We start from the raw sequence: 18,156 nt of genomic DNA on the forward strand, positions 1-18,156 counted from the left end.
CAGCAGGTACTCCTAAAATGAAGGGGAGGGAGGAAGGAGGAGGAACAACTGGGGGAAAAGCCTAGGTTTTTTTGGTTTTTTTTTAATATAATAGTGTTTATTTATTTTTACTTGTTGACAATTTGCTTTATTTATTTATTTATTTATGGCTGTGTTGGGTCTTCGTTTCTGTGCGGGGGCCACTCTTCATGGCGGTGCGCGGGCCTCTCACTATCGCAGCCTCTCTTGTTGTGGAGCACAGGCTCCAGACGCGCAGGCTCAGTAATTGTGGCTCACGGGCCTAGTTGCTCCGCGGCGTGTGGGATCCTCCCAGACCAGGGCTCGAACCCGTGTCCCCTGCATTGGCAGGCAGATTCTCAACCACTGTGCCACCAGGGAAACCCAAAGCCTAGGTTTTGAAGTCAGACACCAAGATTCACAGTTTAGTTCCACCACACACTAATGGCAAGAACTTGGGCCAATAACTTACATTCTCTGAGTCTCATTTTCATCATCTGATAATAGAAAGAAAACTACCTACTTGGCAAGAAGGATGTGAACATCAAGTGAACTAAGATACGTGGATGTGCAGAGAACACTCCTCTGCTCTCCACCAGCCCGTTCTCTCTCTCCCCTTCCTCCCTCCCTCCTTCTTTCCTCTCTCCTCTCTCTCTCCCTCCCTCTCTCCCTTTCTTTCAACTCCTCTTTACCATATACAAACAAACTTCAAATAAGATTTCAAATTTCTTTAGTTTATGGCTTTCAAAACAAACAAATCCCAGCTCTCCAGCAGTTGTTCTCAAGTTTTCCTGCGTAGCAGAATCCCCTGGAGCACTTATCAAAACCTAGAATGCTGGGCTCATCCCCAAAGTTACTGATTCCAGAGTCTGGGATGGGGCCAGAGGACCTGCATTTCGAATGCGCTCCCAGGTGATGCTGCGCTGCTGGCCTGGGACCACACTTTGACAGATTGAAAGGGGGCTCATGGAAGAAAGGGGAAATTTTATATCTGATGCCTTTAATGGTGCTTTTTCCCTGCTTTTTGGAGGCGGAGCGCTGCGTTTTTACTTTGCACTGGGCCCCACAAATTAGGTACTTGGTCCTGCGTACAGTGGAGGGGCAGCTACAGGAGCAAGGAGCCCAGAGGCTGTGTCCATGGAGACATGAGTCTGGAATAAAGGAGGTGATGATCCCAGCACTGTGCTTGAGGGCCTTATGCAAACGAGGCTGAGCTGCTCCACTGTGGTAGGAAGAGGGCACCAAGGGGCTTGACGACCTCACGAAGCACTGTGACACGGGAGCAGGTGTAGCTATTCTTTGTAGGGGCCTAGGGCCAGACCAGGCACGGGGTTTTCTATTTGCTGTTTAAATGGCGCACTCCCTTGGGTGGAGGAGATACTCGTGGGATGAGAGGAGACCACTCACAGGCACCCAGGGTCCCCCGAGGTGCAGCGCACACTCCCACCAGCTGCAGGTCTCCCTCTCGGCAGCCACTGGACCGCGGCGCCGTGCACCTTCCTGGGTGAGGGAGTCCAACCAGGCATCTCCCTTTCCCGCAGCCCGATGCCCTACCCTGTGCACTGGTGCTGTCAACCAAGGCCGGGACTGTCACCACCGTGCTCCACCCTGAGACTGTGCTGGGTTGGTGGCCCTGACCCCAGCCCTCTGCCAGACTAGGGGAAGGGGGTGGCAGCAGTCACTGGGGGGAGGGGGAAGGGGGGCTGTTGGCCTGGGGCACCAGGAAACAGTGGGTGGCTCAGCACCCCTGGAAGCAGGAGGCTGCCAGGGGCAGGACCACCAGAGAATTGAGGTTCCAAGCCCTTGCACACGCTCCCCTGGCCCATCAGAGTTCACTTATAAAACACAAATTTAAAGGCAAAATGGTTGACAACCTCAAGACAGCCACCAGAGAGCAGTGAATTCCTAACACAGGGTCCTTCTGAGTAGGGACCCTGTGCACCTGCCCTGGTCGCAGGCCCTTCAGCCCTGACTGTGGGCTACTGGACGTAAACGCAGGACCTGACTTTCTGTTCTCTTGCTCTAGACTCCAGCCTGTGAGCTCAGCCTAACACCCCTGTTGATCTCTTCTTGCAAATTCACTAGCCCTCAGAGCCTCCAGTCATAAATGAATTCAGTGCACATCTTATCAGTGTCTTTATCCTATTCATAAACTTGGCACCCAGAAGGGATGTGGCTTCTCCAGGCGCTGAGCGTGCTACACCCATCATAGCCCAGCCCTGTGTTCTTCCCGTCCATCCCTTGCCCTGGGCCCGAAGCCACTGCTGCCCTGTCCTCTCCCTTTGGGCCTGTTAATAGAGATGCTCCTGCACTTGCTGAAGTCTCCGCTTCTCCCACATCCTGATCCACTAAGGCAGAGGGGCCTTTAAATGGAACTGCCGCCACCCCAGAGGGCATCAGGGAATGTTGCCCTCGGAGGCAGTGCCTGCATCCCTTGCAAATCAAGGCTGTGGTCCGTTAGGTGATTAGACTGAAGCCACCTCTCTTGAATGAGGCCAATCAGAAATTGCCTTTAGCGGCCCACCCAGGGCTGCCCACCACCAGGGCAGCCTGGCTTCCTGAGTGCGTAACACGGTCCTTACCCCAGTGCGCTGGCTCAGCCTCACCTTGGCAAGTGTGACACTCTGCCTGACCCACGGCCTCCTGATCAGCACAGTGAGGGCCACCTGCATGGCCTGCGGGGACTCCAGGAAGTGTCCTGCCCTGGCTTGGGGAGGCGCGTGGATCCAGACTCCAGGCTTGCCACTGTCATCCTCGTCCCAGCCAGGTGACCCACCTTCTCCCACCTCAGGGCTCCTCGTTCAGAGCCGCACCTGCTTCTGTGCACCTTTCATGCACGATTGAAAGTACCTCTTGGTTTTTGACCTTCTTCTCTTTTGGGGGCAGTTACGTTTCTCTCATCAGACTTAGGTCTCCTCGGGGGCGGGGTCCATGTCTGATTCACACCTGCAACTTCAGCCCGGTGCTCAGTGTCTGGCCCAGACGAGGAGCACGGGAGGAGACACGCACAGTTGTGCCAATATCCTGGGGCATGAGAGAGCTTGGCTAACTCTGAGCCATTCGCCGTGGGTTAGATCCCAAAGAGCCTTGGCATTTGGACAGTCTTATAAGCAATGAGGAGCCACTGAAGGGGAAAGTTATGATCGTATTCAGCAACAATGAGAAGACCGGACTGGCGTGGGTGGTAACAAGGGAGACCCGAAACCAGTTGGGGGGGCTGCTTTAATAGAGCAGCAGGCACTGGGTACTGACAAGTTGGAACCAAGCTGTGGCTGGGAGGATGGGGGATGGCTGGGAGGCAGAAAGGCCAGACCCGGTGAGGGACAGGATGCTGGAGGTGAAGTCCAAAATGACTGCCAGGCTGCTGGGCAACTAAAAAAGGACAGACAGGGAGAAGAAGTTTGGGAATGAAGATGACTGGGTGATTGTGAGGTCACGGAAGCCCAGACTAGCAGCTGTGACAACCTGGATTCAGTTTTGCAGCCCTCAGTTCCACTCCCACGTCGTCCGATGTTCCATCCCTCCCCCATTGTAAGTGATGCTCTTTCTCTATTCGAGACAAAGATCTAGGAAGCCCTTCCAGACTCCACTCCCACCTGCTCCCACAAACCCCTCCCTGCGATGCGTCTTTTTAATGATAGAGTTCAAAAACCAGACCCAGAACTTACTAGCTATGTGACCTTGGTCAATTGCTAACTTCACTGTGCCTCAGTTTCCTCATATATAAAATGAGAATAATTAAAGTATACCTATACCTTGGGTATATCTATATCTTGGGTTAGGGATGGGGGTAAAGGGGTTGGATGTGACTATAAAGGAGGAGCAGAGGGAGCCTTACTCTGATGATATAGTTAAGTAACTTAATGGTGGTGATAGTTTCATGTAGCTACACATGTGATAAAACTGCATAGACCCCTCCCCTGCCTCATTACACACACACACACACACACACACACACACACACACACACACACCCCAGTCCAGGTATAACTGGCAGAATCTGAATCAGTTCTGTGGATTGATCGTACAAGGTCGGCTTCCTGGTTTTGATGCTGTGCTGTAGTTATATAAGATGCTAATATCGGGGGAGGCTGGGTGAAGAGTGCATGGGACCTCTCTGTACAATTCTTTGCAACTTCCAGTGAATCTAGAATTATTTCAAAAGAAAACTTTTTTTTTAAGTACATACCCCATAGTGTTTTTGTGATGTGATACACCTATATCTTAGGACAATACTGGCCTGTGTTAAGTATTCTATACAGTTTAGCAAGTATTACAATAAGGTGTCTGTAAAACCTAGAAACAAAGGATCAATGTATCTTTAAAGAGTAGTTAGTAACCTTTTCAAATAATATACTATATAATATACTATAAGGCAATGGGTCAAGTTATTTATATCAAAAAGTATAACAAATACAGTACTTTCTCAGAACTTTGTGACTTTCTGGCCATTCTGTGGTCTATTGATTGATTGACTGACCACTGGGCCCCTTGTTTCTTAGGGGTGTTTCACATGAAAAAACATTGAGAATATTATTTGAAAATTGGCAAATGCCCGGTTTAACAGCTTGACATTTCCTGACTTTGCAAGACACCTGTGTGTGGCACTCCTGCAGCTATGGCGACTGTGCACGTGTCTGCCCACCTTCTGTATGGCTGCCCCTCACACGCCCCGACCCAGATCAGGTACAGGAACATGTTTGCTGACAGACGGAATGAAAGACCACTCACAGGGGAAACCTGCTAAATTCCTTCAAGAGCAACTGGTCGTGTTCCTGGGACAGCAATAGGAATAAATTCCCTATATTAACATTTTCCGCAGGACACAAGCAACATGAGATTCTTAAAGTCATCTGTTGAGTTTCTTTTTAGAAAGACAAGTGGGAAGGGCACCCTACAGTGTATTGGTTCAGTCTTCCCAGGTGATTGCACCTTACACTCCTGTTGTAGAGATTTGGAAACTGAGGCACAGAGGGGTAACTTGTCCAAAGTCACATGACTAGTACAAGATGGAGACCGGGGTCCATCCAGGTGAGTCCCCGTCCAGGGTCCCATCTTAGGCTGCCAACAGGAGCCGAGGAGGGTGCCGGGCACCACAGGTCTGAGACACAGAGGGGCGCAGACAGAAATTCCTCAGCTAGAGATATGCATACCGGATGGGAAAGGGTGATGTGCAGGAGGAGGTATACTCAGTGCCAGCTCAGAACAAAGATGTAGATAAAATTCTTTACGAGTGATCTCAGCTAGACTAAATCTCTAGATAAATTAGGATGTGGGGAGGAATGTGGCAGGGGATTAGTGGGTGGGGGGTTGAATGACCCAGGTCACCTCTGGGAAGCCAAGCCCAGGTACAGAGACTCCTCTGATGGAGAGCCTTTAGCTTAGGAACTTAGACACAAGGCTGTTCTTTAGTCTAGGTCCTTCATACACAGGTGTGGTCCATGGACCAGCTGCATCAGCATCCCTGGGAGTTTGTTGTAAATGCAGATTATCAGGCCCCACTCAGAACTACTGAAACAGAATCTGGGTTATAGCAATAAGCCCTGAGCGATTTGTGTGCATGTTAAATGCAAAGCCATGCTCCCAAGCGAAACAACATCAGTGCTACCCAACCCTGGACTATAAGCTTCTGAAGGAGGGTCTTGCATCTGTGCGTGCAGAAACTAGGGTGCCGTGCTCTTCAAGATGCTTGATAAATTAAACCTATGAAAGAGCAGCAACTCAAAAGCAGGAAGGGAGCTGAAAGTGATGGTAGAGGGAGGCAAACAGTGACAAGAAATTGAGTGTAGTTCCCAGGCTGCGAGCCGAGCTGCAACCAGGGCTGATTGCCCATGGGCTGATTCTGGCCCACAAGACGTATTTTGTTTGGCTCATGAAACATTTTTAAAAGCAAAAGGTTTTACCCATTGATAATGTAGATTTCTATAAGGGTGAATTTGGGCCTACTTTCTCCATATAAACAATTAACAGGATCTCAGTAACAGCTGCTCCTTTTGGACAGAGCTTGAGTGTCCTCCAGTTGGCCAGAATCCCCACCTCTCCCTATTGCCCCCATCCCAGGCCCCCTCCTGCCCCTGGCACCTGCTTTCTCAGTTCAACTTACCTGTCTTATCTCTCTATAAGGGTTTGAGTCTGGGAGCTCTAGCGTAGGCAATTAAAAACTCAAAATCAAAGATGGTTAGAAAATGATAGTTATTGTGTATTGGCCGAGTCATTGGACACCCCCATTTATTGGCCGAGCCATTGGACACCCCCATTCTTGTGCGGCTGTGGTTAAGGGCGAGGTGTTGAGTCACACTGTCTGAGATTCAGCTGTGGCTCAGCCTCTGCCCACGTCTGGGGTCCTGAGCGAATCGCATAACCCTTTAAACTTCAGTCTCTTCATCTGTAAAATGGGCTCAATAAGAGCATCTCCATGTGGAGCATTAATCCCCAGGCCTGGAACATAGTTAGCAGAAGCTGATAAGTAAGATGTTAGTAATTGCAGTTGCCGGAGCAAAACAACACACATGAATGCAGATATTTATTCCCTGCGTTTCTAAAATATCAGCCTTAATTATCAATATTTTCCACCAAAAGGCTACAGAATACATAAAATTGTTAAATTCAGTGAAGCTACATATTTTATACATTTCAAATAGAAATTGCATACATATGAAAAGCATTAAGTGAAAACATAAACACTGAAAATATTACCCTCCTAATAAAAATTATTAGCAGATGAAATTAATAAAATATTATTCAAAAATAACAAACCGGGTTTCCCTGGTGGCGCAGTGGTTGAGAGTCTGCCTGCCGATGCAGGGGACACGGGTTCGTGCCCCGGTCCGGGAAGATCCCACAGGCCGCGGAGCAGCTGGGCCCGTGAGCCATGGCCGCTGAGCCTGCGCGTCCGGAGCCTGTGCTCCGCAACGGGAGAGGCCACAACAGTGAGAGGCCCGCGTACCACAAAAAACAAACAAACAAACAAAAACAAACCAAGCCCCATAAGACAAAGAAAAGTTTAATAATAATGAACACTTGAAATCACACTATTTGATGTTAGTTTTGAATCACGAGCATATTTGGGGCCCTTTTTTCTAGTTGCTAAAAAATTTTTGAGGATATTGTTCCAAACTAAATTTCAATCTAAGATGATTATCCTTTGAGTGCGTTACCTTCAAATAATCTTCTTTCTTATTCAGTATGCTAGAGGGTTTTTTTAACTCCTTTTCGTGGTTAGCAGGGGCTACATCTTTTAATGGATCATGACCTCTAGTTTTATCTCCGAAAAAGCATTTCCAGTTTGTCTCATCTTCTGCAGCATCCTCCTGGGTAGGTGATCCCACGGGTCTGGTGGATGGGTTGCTGGGAGGAGTTGTGTTTGAAGGCCACTGGTTCGGAAAGTCTTTGAACCAGAATAAGGATTTATGTTGCAATAGAGGCACCTTGGTTCTCTTCCCCACTGTGGATTATGGAGGAATAGAAAACCACTTTCTAAACAACTTTTCCTTACTGGATCTAAACGTCTATTGAAGCATATCCCCAGGTGTAAATGATTCCAATTTTTAAAAAATATATCACAAAAATACCTGGAGTTTGTTGTGTTTTAAAAGCACATTATTCTGGAATACCAGAATGTTAAAAACTGGGGCTACAATAACTAAAATAAAAACAAAACAAAACACCAGATTTGGAAGCTTTCCTCAAGGTCAGTGATACTTTCCTGGGTTCTGAGGGCACAGCTGCCCCTGATGCTTTTCTTGCAGACTTGCACTGGAGGAAGCAGAGCTGAGGAGGCCGTGGCTGGGAAAAGATGGAGGTTGTTCTTGTCCCCCCGAAATTCATGTCCACCGGCAGTCTCAGAATGTAACCTTATTTGGAAATAGGGTCTTTGCCGATAAAATGAGTTAAGATGACATCTGGCATAGGGTGGGCCCTAAATTAATGACTGGTGTCCTTATGAGAAGAGATTTGGACACACAGACACTCAAGGGAGAGGTCATGTGAGGATGGAGGCAGAGATTGGAGTGACGCAGCTACGAGCTAAGGAAGGCCGAGGAGTCCCCGCAACGCCAGCACTAGTAAAGAGCATGGACAGCCTTCCCTAGAGCCTTTAGAAGGAGCATGCCCTGCCAACACCTCCATTGCAGACTTCTAGCCTCCAGAACGCTGAGAGAACCAATTTCTGTTGTTGTGAGCCACCCAGTTTGTGCTGATTGGTTACAGCAGCCCTAGCAACCTGGTACAGACATGCAGTTAGTAGTGAAGCGGGCCAGAGCAGTGGGCCTTTGGCAGCAGAACTGACTTTCACTGGCCTGGAGAATCCAGCTCACACTCTTAAGGCCCCAAACCTCAAAGACCTGGCTCACCTTCCTCCCCTCCTCCCTGGAAGGTCCCGCATCCTCTTAGCCCCTCCATCTGAGCAGGCTGCTACCCCAGCTATGGCCCGTCATTTGCGCCACCTGCTCCACCACCTGGTCACTTCCAAATGCTGCCTGTGGTCGAGTGGGAAGAACAGAGCCACAAGAGTCTGAGATCCTGGGAAGAACTGGCTTCTTCCTGGCTGTGTGCGTGCTTTAGAAAGTCACCTCATCTCCTGAGCCTCACTGGATGGTGACAGTAATGACCCTGATGGGCCTCGGCAGGGATGCGGGATGCAGCGGTGCCTGGTACATCATAGCCACTCAGACACGTGAGGGGCCTCTACCACCCACAGGCAGGAATGACGAGAATCCCAGCATCCTAGAGAGCCAGGCCTTTCCTGACCGGCTCTGGGGAAGAGCTGGAGCAGGTGAGGCCCAGAACACACCTGCCATGGGCGGAGCCTTCCTCTGGGAGGAAAGGCCTGGAGCTGGCAGAGGAGCGGCCGTCCTCATCACACACACACACACACACACACACACACACACACACACACACACACACACACACACACACACGCGCCGGGCTGAGAAGGGCCGTCGGGCAGGGGGCTCTGGTCTGTGGTTTCCCGTGTCTGGCACTGAGTGGCACTCCACAAATAACTGTCTCAGGAATGATGCTGGAGAGGGAACAGCAACTCACCAGATGTGTCAGAACAAAGTGCTTGCCAGACCAGCCCACCGCGCAGGAGCCTCCACTGAAGAGCTGTGCAGCGCGGAAGGTTTTCTTTTCTTTTCTTTTAAATTGAGAGAAGCTGATCTTCTTTGTTCTGTGAAGGGTCACTTAAGTGGCCCTCTTAGAGATGCAAATGCCAGACGAGTAAGCACCCAGCATCCTGGGATCTGTGCTTAACGGGACCTTTTGTGGCCGGTAGTGGTGGGTTCTATTTTGTAGTTTTTGAGTGGCTTGGCAAAGATCGTGCCCTCCTTTGGCATGCAGCAGAAGGGGGATCTGTGGGGAGAATTGGGGAGGAAGAGAAATGTGTGGACTAATTTGCACAAAGAGCCCAAGTTTTCTGGAAGGAATGAGACGGCTGCATCACCACTGTGTTTTCACACTTTTTTTGACAAGAAATAAACATTACATCCCACCTGAGGGCTCAGGCACACGCTGAAGCAAGGCTTTCACAGAACAGTACTGTTCCTATATGCAGTGCCCACTGGCATTTTCCACTCTCTGTGATTCTATCTCATTTTTTAAAAGACTGGCCAAGACCTACTGAGTTGATTTCATGACCCCCCTATTGGGTTGGAGTCCATAGTCTGAAAAACTCTTCTTGGGATTTGGTGTTCGGGACACCTGTTGGGTGGACCAAGGCCTGGCTGTGGGAAGGGTGCTGTGGCCATGGGGTTAGCGAGCTCCACCTGGGACTGAGTAGGGAGAAGAGAAACGGTGGTCCTTGGGAGTTGTCAAATGCTAGAACTGGATCTGACCTGGCCATCTGAGGCCAACTCGCCCCTGGAAATTGTGTGTGTCTGGGTGTGATTTGACAGAGTGGAGCACTAGAAGCTTGTGGACCCTCTCCCGAAGCAAGATCTCATGTGCCAGAGGTGCTGTGTGGCCCTGGAGAGATTTGGTGGCCCTCTCCCTCCCCACGGGGGTATATCTGTGGTGCCCAGCAGCCGGTTCCCACACACCTGTGATCTCATTGACACACCAAGGCCAGCTTGGGAGGGACCCACCCATGCCCACCATCCTGGGGCAGCCCTGTGGGAGTGGTCAGCAAGGACATCCACAGTCATACCTCAGAGGTCCTGCCTTATCAGGCTAGGAGTCCTCCAGACTGAGGGAAATGCTGAGGCCTGAGCAGAACATCCTGGAAGAGTTGCTGCTTCCACAGCAAAACCTTGGGGAACGGGGACTTCACCCATCCCAGCATCTATGCTTTAGACACATGGCAAAGGCCAGCTTCTGCTAAGAAACCTAATGGGCATCAGTATGGGATGGAAGTGGCCTGGACCCTTGCCCACCAGAACCAGAATCGCGAAGCCGGCTTGTCCTGTGCTTCCTCCTTCTACAGCTAGGTGGCAGCAGCAAGCACAGGTACTTGAACCCCCACCCAGTGGACTCTGCCATCCCCACCTCTCTCCTCTGGGCTGAGATTGTCCCAGTGCCGCCCCTCCACCTGCCCAGCACCGCTGGCTGCAGCTCTACTATGAAAGGGAAGGCTGTTGGGCACTTACTTCTCTTAATATCCCAGTTAATCCTCATAGCCCTTCAGCACCTTCGGCCCCATCCATTGCCCCACTGAAAGACAGAAGATCTTTCAAGGTGGTGGAAGTTGGAATTCAACTCAGTTTTAGTCAAGGCAGTACAGAGGCCAAAGACAGGCTTGGGCATCTTATGGCCCACCTGCCCCTCACAGCACCTCACCTCTCTGAACCCCAGGATGGCAGCCAAACCTGTTTCCCTTTCCTATGTCCATGCAGACAGTTTTCCAGCCTCGCCCACAGCAAGATGGGTCACATGACTGAACGCTGGACAATGGAATGTGGGTGGGAGTGTGACTGCAGGCTGCTCTCAGCCCCTAAAATTCCCTGAGATCCCCCTGCTCCCTCTTCCCTCCTCTGATGGAAAGGATCCAGGGGAGGACGCTGAGGTCCTAGAAGGAGCCTGAGTCCCTGAGTGACCGCCTGGAGCAGAGCGTCCTCCCACCCGCCTTTCATACTGACCTACTTGAGATGGTGACCTGAGCATGAAAGAATGTTTATAGGGTTGAGGCTCTAAGATTTGCGGTTGTTTTGTAACGGCAGCCGGCATTAATTACCTGATTAACGTGCTGGTTTCTTTATCTGTGACATGAGGTTTTCTACATTCAGTCTCAGGGTGGTTGTGCTTAAGACATATAATGTATGCAAATTGCCAATCCTGGAGGCTGGTGCATTGCAAACACTCAGAGACTCACCCGGTAACTGAGGTCACTCCCTTCCACTCTCAGCAGCTGCAGCAGCAATGGTGACAACCGCAAGGAGGACTAATTAACCCCCAGGTCACAGTGCTGTGCCCTCAGCCAGGCGGACCAGACAACAGATGGGCCAGGCTCATGGTAGAGGGTCTTATCTTCTGTGGCACGTGGGGATGCTGGGAACCTTCAAAGGTGCACAGGTCTTATCTATGCAAACGCTTTGTCACCTGGATTTTTCTAATACTGTGGAGACTCGCCATTAGGGCAGTATCTGTAATGGAATGCTGAGCCACGGGGATCGCACGTACTGAAAGGGAGAGGTAAGAGCCACGCTGGAGCCAGGCTCCTCAGTTCAAATCCTGTCTCTTACTAGCTGTGGAACCCCAGGTAAATCACTTAGCAGCTCTGCGCCTCAGTTTCCCCATCAGTAAAATGGGGGTTGTAATAGCGTTCTTATGGAGTTTGAGTAAATGTATGTAGAATGCTCAGTACTTGGCACACAGCAGATGCTCAGTATGTGTTGCTTTTATTACTGAAGCAAGTGTACGACCTGGTGACTCCTGCTCAAGCAGATGAGACCATGCCCCTGTAGTGTATGGAAAGTTCTGATGCCATCACAGCCACCAGGAAGTGCCCTGCCTGCCTTCGAGGAGCTGCTGCTGCAGCCGGTCAATCCTGGACAAGGAACAAAAGCCCTCGGGGCCATGGCCCTGGCCTCCCGCTCTTTCCCATGCTGCATTTCTCCTGGGGCTGGGGGAGGAAAGAAAGAAAGGCAGAAAGAGCAGGTGGGAGCAGGGCTGGGGGTGAGGCTTCAGGAAGGACAATGGGCTTTGTAAAATCCCTCTCTGGGCAGTCTGGCCAAGTTCAATGGCTTCAGGCCACATGAACAGCAAGAAAAATGTGGCCCAGGAATTTCTCTCCAACGATTCCCCTTGTCTTTCTCTGTGGGAATTTGGAGCTGCAGACACATTCCTTCCACAAACAACATCCGCAGCGGCTGAAGGCCCATTGGCCGGAGCTGGGGAAGCCGGCTGGCCATGCACCTTGGGGCCCGGCCCCCATTGCCCCCCTCCCTGAGGACTGGGCATAGCAAATGTGCAGGAGAATAGGCTCTGGCTGGCAGACTTCAGAGCCCACTGTATCAGAGACTGACCCCTCCCGGGCACTGTGGATCTCTCCCGAGAGCCAACTGTCCAGACAGTTTGTGCAGTTGCTTTTTCCTAATCTGTCACCCAGAAATGGAAACTAGACATCTTGGACAGAATCCCCGCCTCTTAGAGATGAGAATTCACTTTTTTTTCTAAGCCAAGTACTTCCCAACTTAAGAGGAAACAATTTCCTAATGGTCTAAAAGTCTTCTAAGCAGGGGATTGCAAACTACATAAAGCCCACAGGACAAATCTGGCTTACCACCTGCTTTTGTAAATAAAGTTTTATTGAAACACAGCCACACCCATTCATTTCTGTATTGTCTATGGTTGATTTCATGCTACCAGGGCAGAGTTGAGTAGTTGCTATGGAGACCATATGGCAAAGCTTAAATATGTTTATGATCTGCCCCTCAGAAAAAGTTTACCAACTCCTCGTTTAAAACAGGAGGTATCACATTCACTTATCGACTTATACTCCTATGGTATTCCACAGAGGGTTTGAAATGGCTTCTAATGAGAACACTTAAAATGAAGGTAACACAATGGTAATAATTATAAAACTGAAGGACCCAAGAAATTCAAATAAAAGTAGAAAAGCAAAATCAGGAAACAAAACGTAAATGTGAAAGCCTCCTTTGGTGCCTTCATACTTGCCAAAGCCGAACTTTAAAATTTCCCTGAGCTTCCTGGCAGCCAAAGGAAAAAGAGAAATGAGACTTAAGTCTCATTAAGAGAAAGGAAAAAGCATACCACTCCTTATGGGATCCACAGCCTCTTCTAGCACAAAGCAGTGTGTGCTTGCTTCAAATAGACTCCACCTTCCCCAGAGTGACATACTTCATTTTAGAAAAAAGAACCCAGAGCAATGAGTCTGTAAAGTGAATAACAGCAGCTCTGTTGATGAGGGATAATGGGGGTGTGGGAGGGAGCTGGTTAATATGTTTAACCAGATAGTTAAATCCAAATCAGTTGGCTTCCATGCACTGTGGTAAAAGTGCACAAAACTTATTTTGAGAGATGGTGGGTGAAGCCTCTTTTCTGCTTATCATTTCTCTACATCTATTTGTTTCAAAGCAAAAACTGCAGTTGACTGAAGATAGCCCCAACTTGTCTCCAACTCAACTTTAGTGCCTGGCACATAGTAGGCCCTCAAGAAATGCCTGATGTGGAGTGGATCTAGCCTCTCTGGACTTCGCATTTCCCATGAAAAATGAGAAGGCCGTACTAAAATGTAAGGTCCTTTCCAATTCCAGAATACCTGTGAGTGTTGTATGTGTAGCATAATATGCACACTGAATTGTGGGCAAACTCCTGACACAGATCAGAACTGTGATGGGAGGAGAAGATGGGAGAGGGTGGCTCAGGCCCAAAAGCAGGAGGCAGGGAGCTGATCATTAAGAAGGTGTCCCGTGGTGGTCAGACTGCCCACATTCAAGGGCAGGCTCTCCCCCCTACCAGCTCTGTGACTTTGAGAGCTCACATAACCTGGGCAGATGACTATATTCTCACCTGTAAAATGAGCGTTATGACATATCAGCATCATGAGGCTGCTGTGAAAATGAAATGGGAGATACCAGTGCCAGTACGGGGTAGGATTGTAATAAGCAGTCTACAAAGGGCTTTTACCTTCACGAAGCCCCCTCTAACCAGGTGTCAGGGCCGCCAGGGAACAGGCATTACTCTGAAAAGCTAAGTGAGCAGTGAGCCTCACACGGCCTTCCTGCCAGACCCCATCCAGCACTTCCCAGGGGCTGTCTTTTTTTACCACGAGCCTCACCTACGGACATGCCTTAGACCCATGCAGCATGAATCCGTTGCCAAGTTTGTTTCCTCTCCCTCCAAAATATCTACCACAGAGTTAAGAGCGGAGGCTCCTTAACAAGACGGGCTGGGTTCTAATCCAAGCTCGGCCACTAATTAGCTGTATGAATTACCTGTGCAAATTCCTTCCCCTCTCTGTGCCTCAGTGTCCTCCTCTTTAAAGTGGAAATGATGAGGATACCGAACACAGAGGAGTGCTCTGAATTCGAATGGAATGTCACACTCTTAGCCTGGCAGTGCTGGCTATTAGGAGGATGTATTACCCCCGCCCCCCATGTTCCAGTTGTGTTAGTGCATAACAAACTACCCCAAAGCTAAGTGACTTAAACATTTATTTGCTCTCGTTCTGCAATGAGGGCAGGGCTCAGCAGGGATAGCTCATCACTGCTCTACACAGCTGGACCGTCTCCAGGGCGGCCTCACTCGCGTGGCTGGCCTTGACCTCAGTTCTCCATATGGCTGGCTCAGGCTTCCCGGGGCATGGCGGTCTCAGGACTGAGTCCCACTGCTCACAAGGGGGTGGCTCTCCCGGGAAGACAACAGCGGAAGCTACCAAGCCATTTTAGGATTTAGGCCCAGGGCTGGCCCAGAGGCACTTCACTTCTGTCACCTTCTGTTGGTTAAAGCAAGTCGTAGGGTGGCCCAGATTCAAGGGGATAGGAGCACACAGGGTGTGGGGACTGGGTGGTGTGGGGCGCTGGGTGCCACCTCACTAGTACACAGTCCCACCCGATCTCCATCTCCTCTGCCCTGCATTTCTCACCTGCCTTATGCCTTTTGCTTCTAGGCTTCCTCCCTTCTCCCGGTTGCCCCCTTCCAGTCCCTCCTTCACTCCAGCACCAGCCTGATCAGTCAGAATCACAGGCTGCATCATGCTCTAAACGCCCTGCTGTGTTGCTCCCTACCCTGGAACCATGCTCCTTCACATGATACCAACAGTGCTCCTTGGAGGACCATTCCCACACCATCCCTAAGGTGCTGGACTCCTCCTCATGTCTCAGCTCTCACCTCAGAGACCTATCCTCTGGAGAGCCTCTCCTGACCACGCTCAGCAGACCGGGGCACTGTCCCCCCAGATCTCAGCCCTGGGCTGTTCTTCTCAGGTATTCAGTTGTGTTCAGTCATCGTTTGGTACATGGATGAATAAATGAATGAAAGAATGAATGAATGATCATCACAGCCCCCCAAAGCTACACCTGTGACTAAGATGCCATGTCCCCATTTCTACTCTTCCCTGAGCTGCCTAGGGCTGAGCTCACACCTTGAGATGGCACCCTCGGGATACCTTGGGTATGAGCTGGGAGGAGTAACCAGACTCCTGCAGAGGGGTATGAAGGCCGGGTCCTGAGACTCCTAAGCAAATCCCCGAGTGGCCTGGAGCGTGTCTGGAACCAGGGACTCAGGCTGCAGAGGGCTAGGATCCCAGCAGCAGCAGCCTCCTTAGAAACAACCCCATATCCTCACCACCGAACTTTGAGGCTCCCAGAGAAATGGACTAAAGCAGCAGGAGGTGGAGCTCTGGATGGGTGGGTGTAGCCCCAGCCCCACAGAGCCTTTGTCCTCCAAAGCTGGCATCCGATCCTCCTCCCAGAGCTCATTGTACTCACTGGATACCCGCCCCCTGGTTCTGGCTCTGCTTTCCCTTGATGTGTAGGATGTTGGCCTTCTAGCTCAGGAAGATGTCTCAGGGGCCCCCACCTCCCTGGTCAGTTTTCTGGAGTTGAGTGGCTTGAGCTCAGCTGAAGCCTTGGAGCGGTGAGTGATCCTGACGTTTTGGCTCAGTTCAAGATGGTTTGGGGTCATGATCAATTCAGGGGTCTATGTTCAGGGATTTTAATTATCAGGTGAATTCCTTGCTCAGTCTGTGCTTTTGCAATTGCAGCCCATGACTCTACACGTGATGGGGTAAATGCCATCTATCCATCTATCTATCTGTCTGTCCACCCATCCACCCATCCATCCATCCACCCACCCACCCACCCACCCACTCATTCACCTACTCAGCCCACTCACCTGTCCATCCACCCATCCATCCATCCATCCTGATTCTGATACTTACCATTTCATTGATCCTGGGCAAGTCTCTTCACCTCCCTGAACTTTAGTTTCTTCCTCTGTAAATTTAATCTAATGATGCCTCATGGGGTTGTCCTGTGGTTAATCGAGATAATAGCACTTGTGAGTTGCCTGGCACATGGTGGGAAACATAGTGAATGTTACTTTCCTCCCCTCTTGAGAAATAGATGCACAGCTAGAAAACTATAAAAAGACAATACATCAATATAATCAGGAATTAAAGTGTGCGAAACCCAAGGCAATAATATTATAAGCTCTTGCCTTGCGTTCTGTCCTGTAAACTGCCCTGGGATTTGATATTTAAGTCACTTTGAAAAGTTGAGTATCCCCAAATATATTTGAACGGTTCAATGGGGATGCTGACCCTCTATAATAGGTTCATTTGAAATGATCCTGCTTTGCTACTTCCTCTTAGAAAGATAAACAAGCAGCCCACAATGGCCGCTGTGATGTTTTCTTTTAAATCTTGCTTTCCAAATGTAGGACTTGGCCGTTGGACAATCACCCGGGGGCTCACTCCCCGCACATGCTCTCCCTGAATGCAGGGAGCTCTAGCTTGGAATTCCTGGGGCCTCATTAAGCCCGCTGTGACTAAGTGATCTTGCCTGGTGCTAAAACTGTTTAAAATGACTTGGCAGCAACCAGAAGTCAGGTCTCTCTGTTTTTTCTCAGTTACTCCCTCTCTGTAACCCCCGCCTTCATGTCATGAAATGAAAACATCTTTCTTTCCGGATCTAGTGCGGGGCAACCCTCCTCTCTCCCTGAAGAAGCCTCACCCTGGTCTTTCTGGAGAGTTAGAGAGGGAAGCAGAAATCTGTCCCACTGTTGTTAATCTCTCCTTTGAATGAGACTTAACTCCTGGAAAAACCTCTTCCCTGTTCCAAGTCATTCTTTCCTCCCTTCCCCAGCCTCCCCCTCAACAATTAACTCTTCTGCTCCATGCTACAGGCAGCCTCTGCCTCTGGCCTGGCCTTGCCACTGGTCTCCTCCAGGCCATGTCTGTTTTCTCAAGGCGGGATGGGGAGGGAAGGAGAAAATCCCAGTCAAGCCAAGGCCATCAGAGGTTGACCACAGCCTGTTTCAGGGGCACAAACAGATCCTAGGAACTGGATGGGTGAGAGAGAACCTAATATTAAGAACCCTACTCTGTGCTGGACAGTTGAAATAATTTCTCTTACTTAATTGTTTAATTACACAATAATATGTAAATATGCCTTCCTTTTAAGAAATTAGACCACTATGAGAATGCTAAATTCCCTTGACACCTACTTTCAATTCATTCTTATCACTTGCCCTCTCCCTAGAGGGAACAACTCTTGATTTTTTGTCTTCTTCCTAAGTATTTTTCCAGGCCCAAGTGCCTAGAGCAGTGCCCAGCATAGAGTGGGCACTATACAGGGAAATCATATTCTGAGGGTCTGTGTTTTACATAAGTGTCATGAATCCATAGACCTTGAACATTCAGCTGCATCCCCCTCCTTTGATAGTATTTCATTTCATGAAAATACCAGTGTATTTGATAATCCCTTTACTGATGAACATCTTTTTGGTTGCAATTTTTTGCAGTTACAAACAGGGCTGCAATGAGAAGCCTGGTACGGGTTTTCCTGGGGGTGTGGGCTGAATGCATGCTGAGAAATGCAATTGCTTGGTCCCAGGGTATTAGCATTTTTAGTTTTAATAAGCAGCTTGATTGAGTGTTACCTTCCAGAAAGATTGCACCAAAGCAAACCCTCCTGGCAAAAGTACCCATTTTTCCAAATCCTCACCAACACTTGATGATGATGATAGTTCACACTTAAA

The 18,156-nt window shown here is 49.6% G+C and overlaps 1 protein-coding gene across 1 annotated transcript in view; it reads left to right on the plus strand.

Annotated features, from left to right (window-relative positions):
• The window catches only part of ARHGAP22 (Rho GTPase activating protein 22), a 167,983-nt gene that overhangs the window by 54,814 nt on the left and 95,013 nt on the right, over window positions 1-18,156 (plus strand). The window lies entirely within an intron of this gene.

The sequence above is a fragment of the Delphinus delphis genome, chromosome 16 (genome assembly GCF_949987515.2).
Source record: "Delphinus delphis chromosome 16, mDelDel1.2, whole genome shotgun sequence".
Taxonomy (NCBI): Eukaryota; Metazoa; Chordata; class Mammalia; order Artiodactyla; family Delphinidae; genus Delphinus; species Delphinus delphis.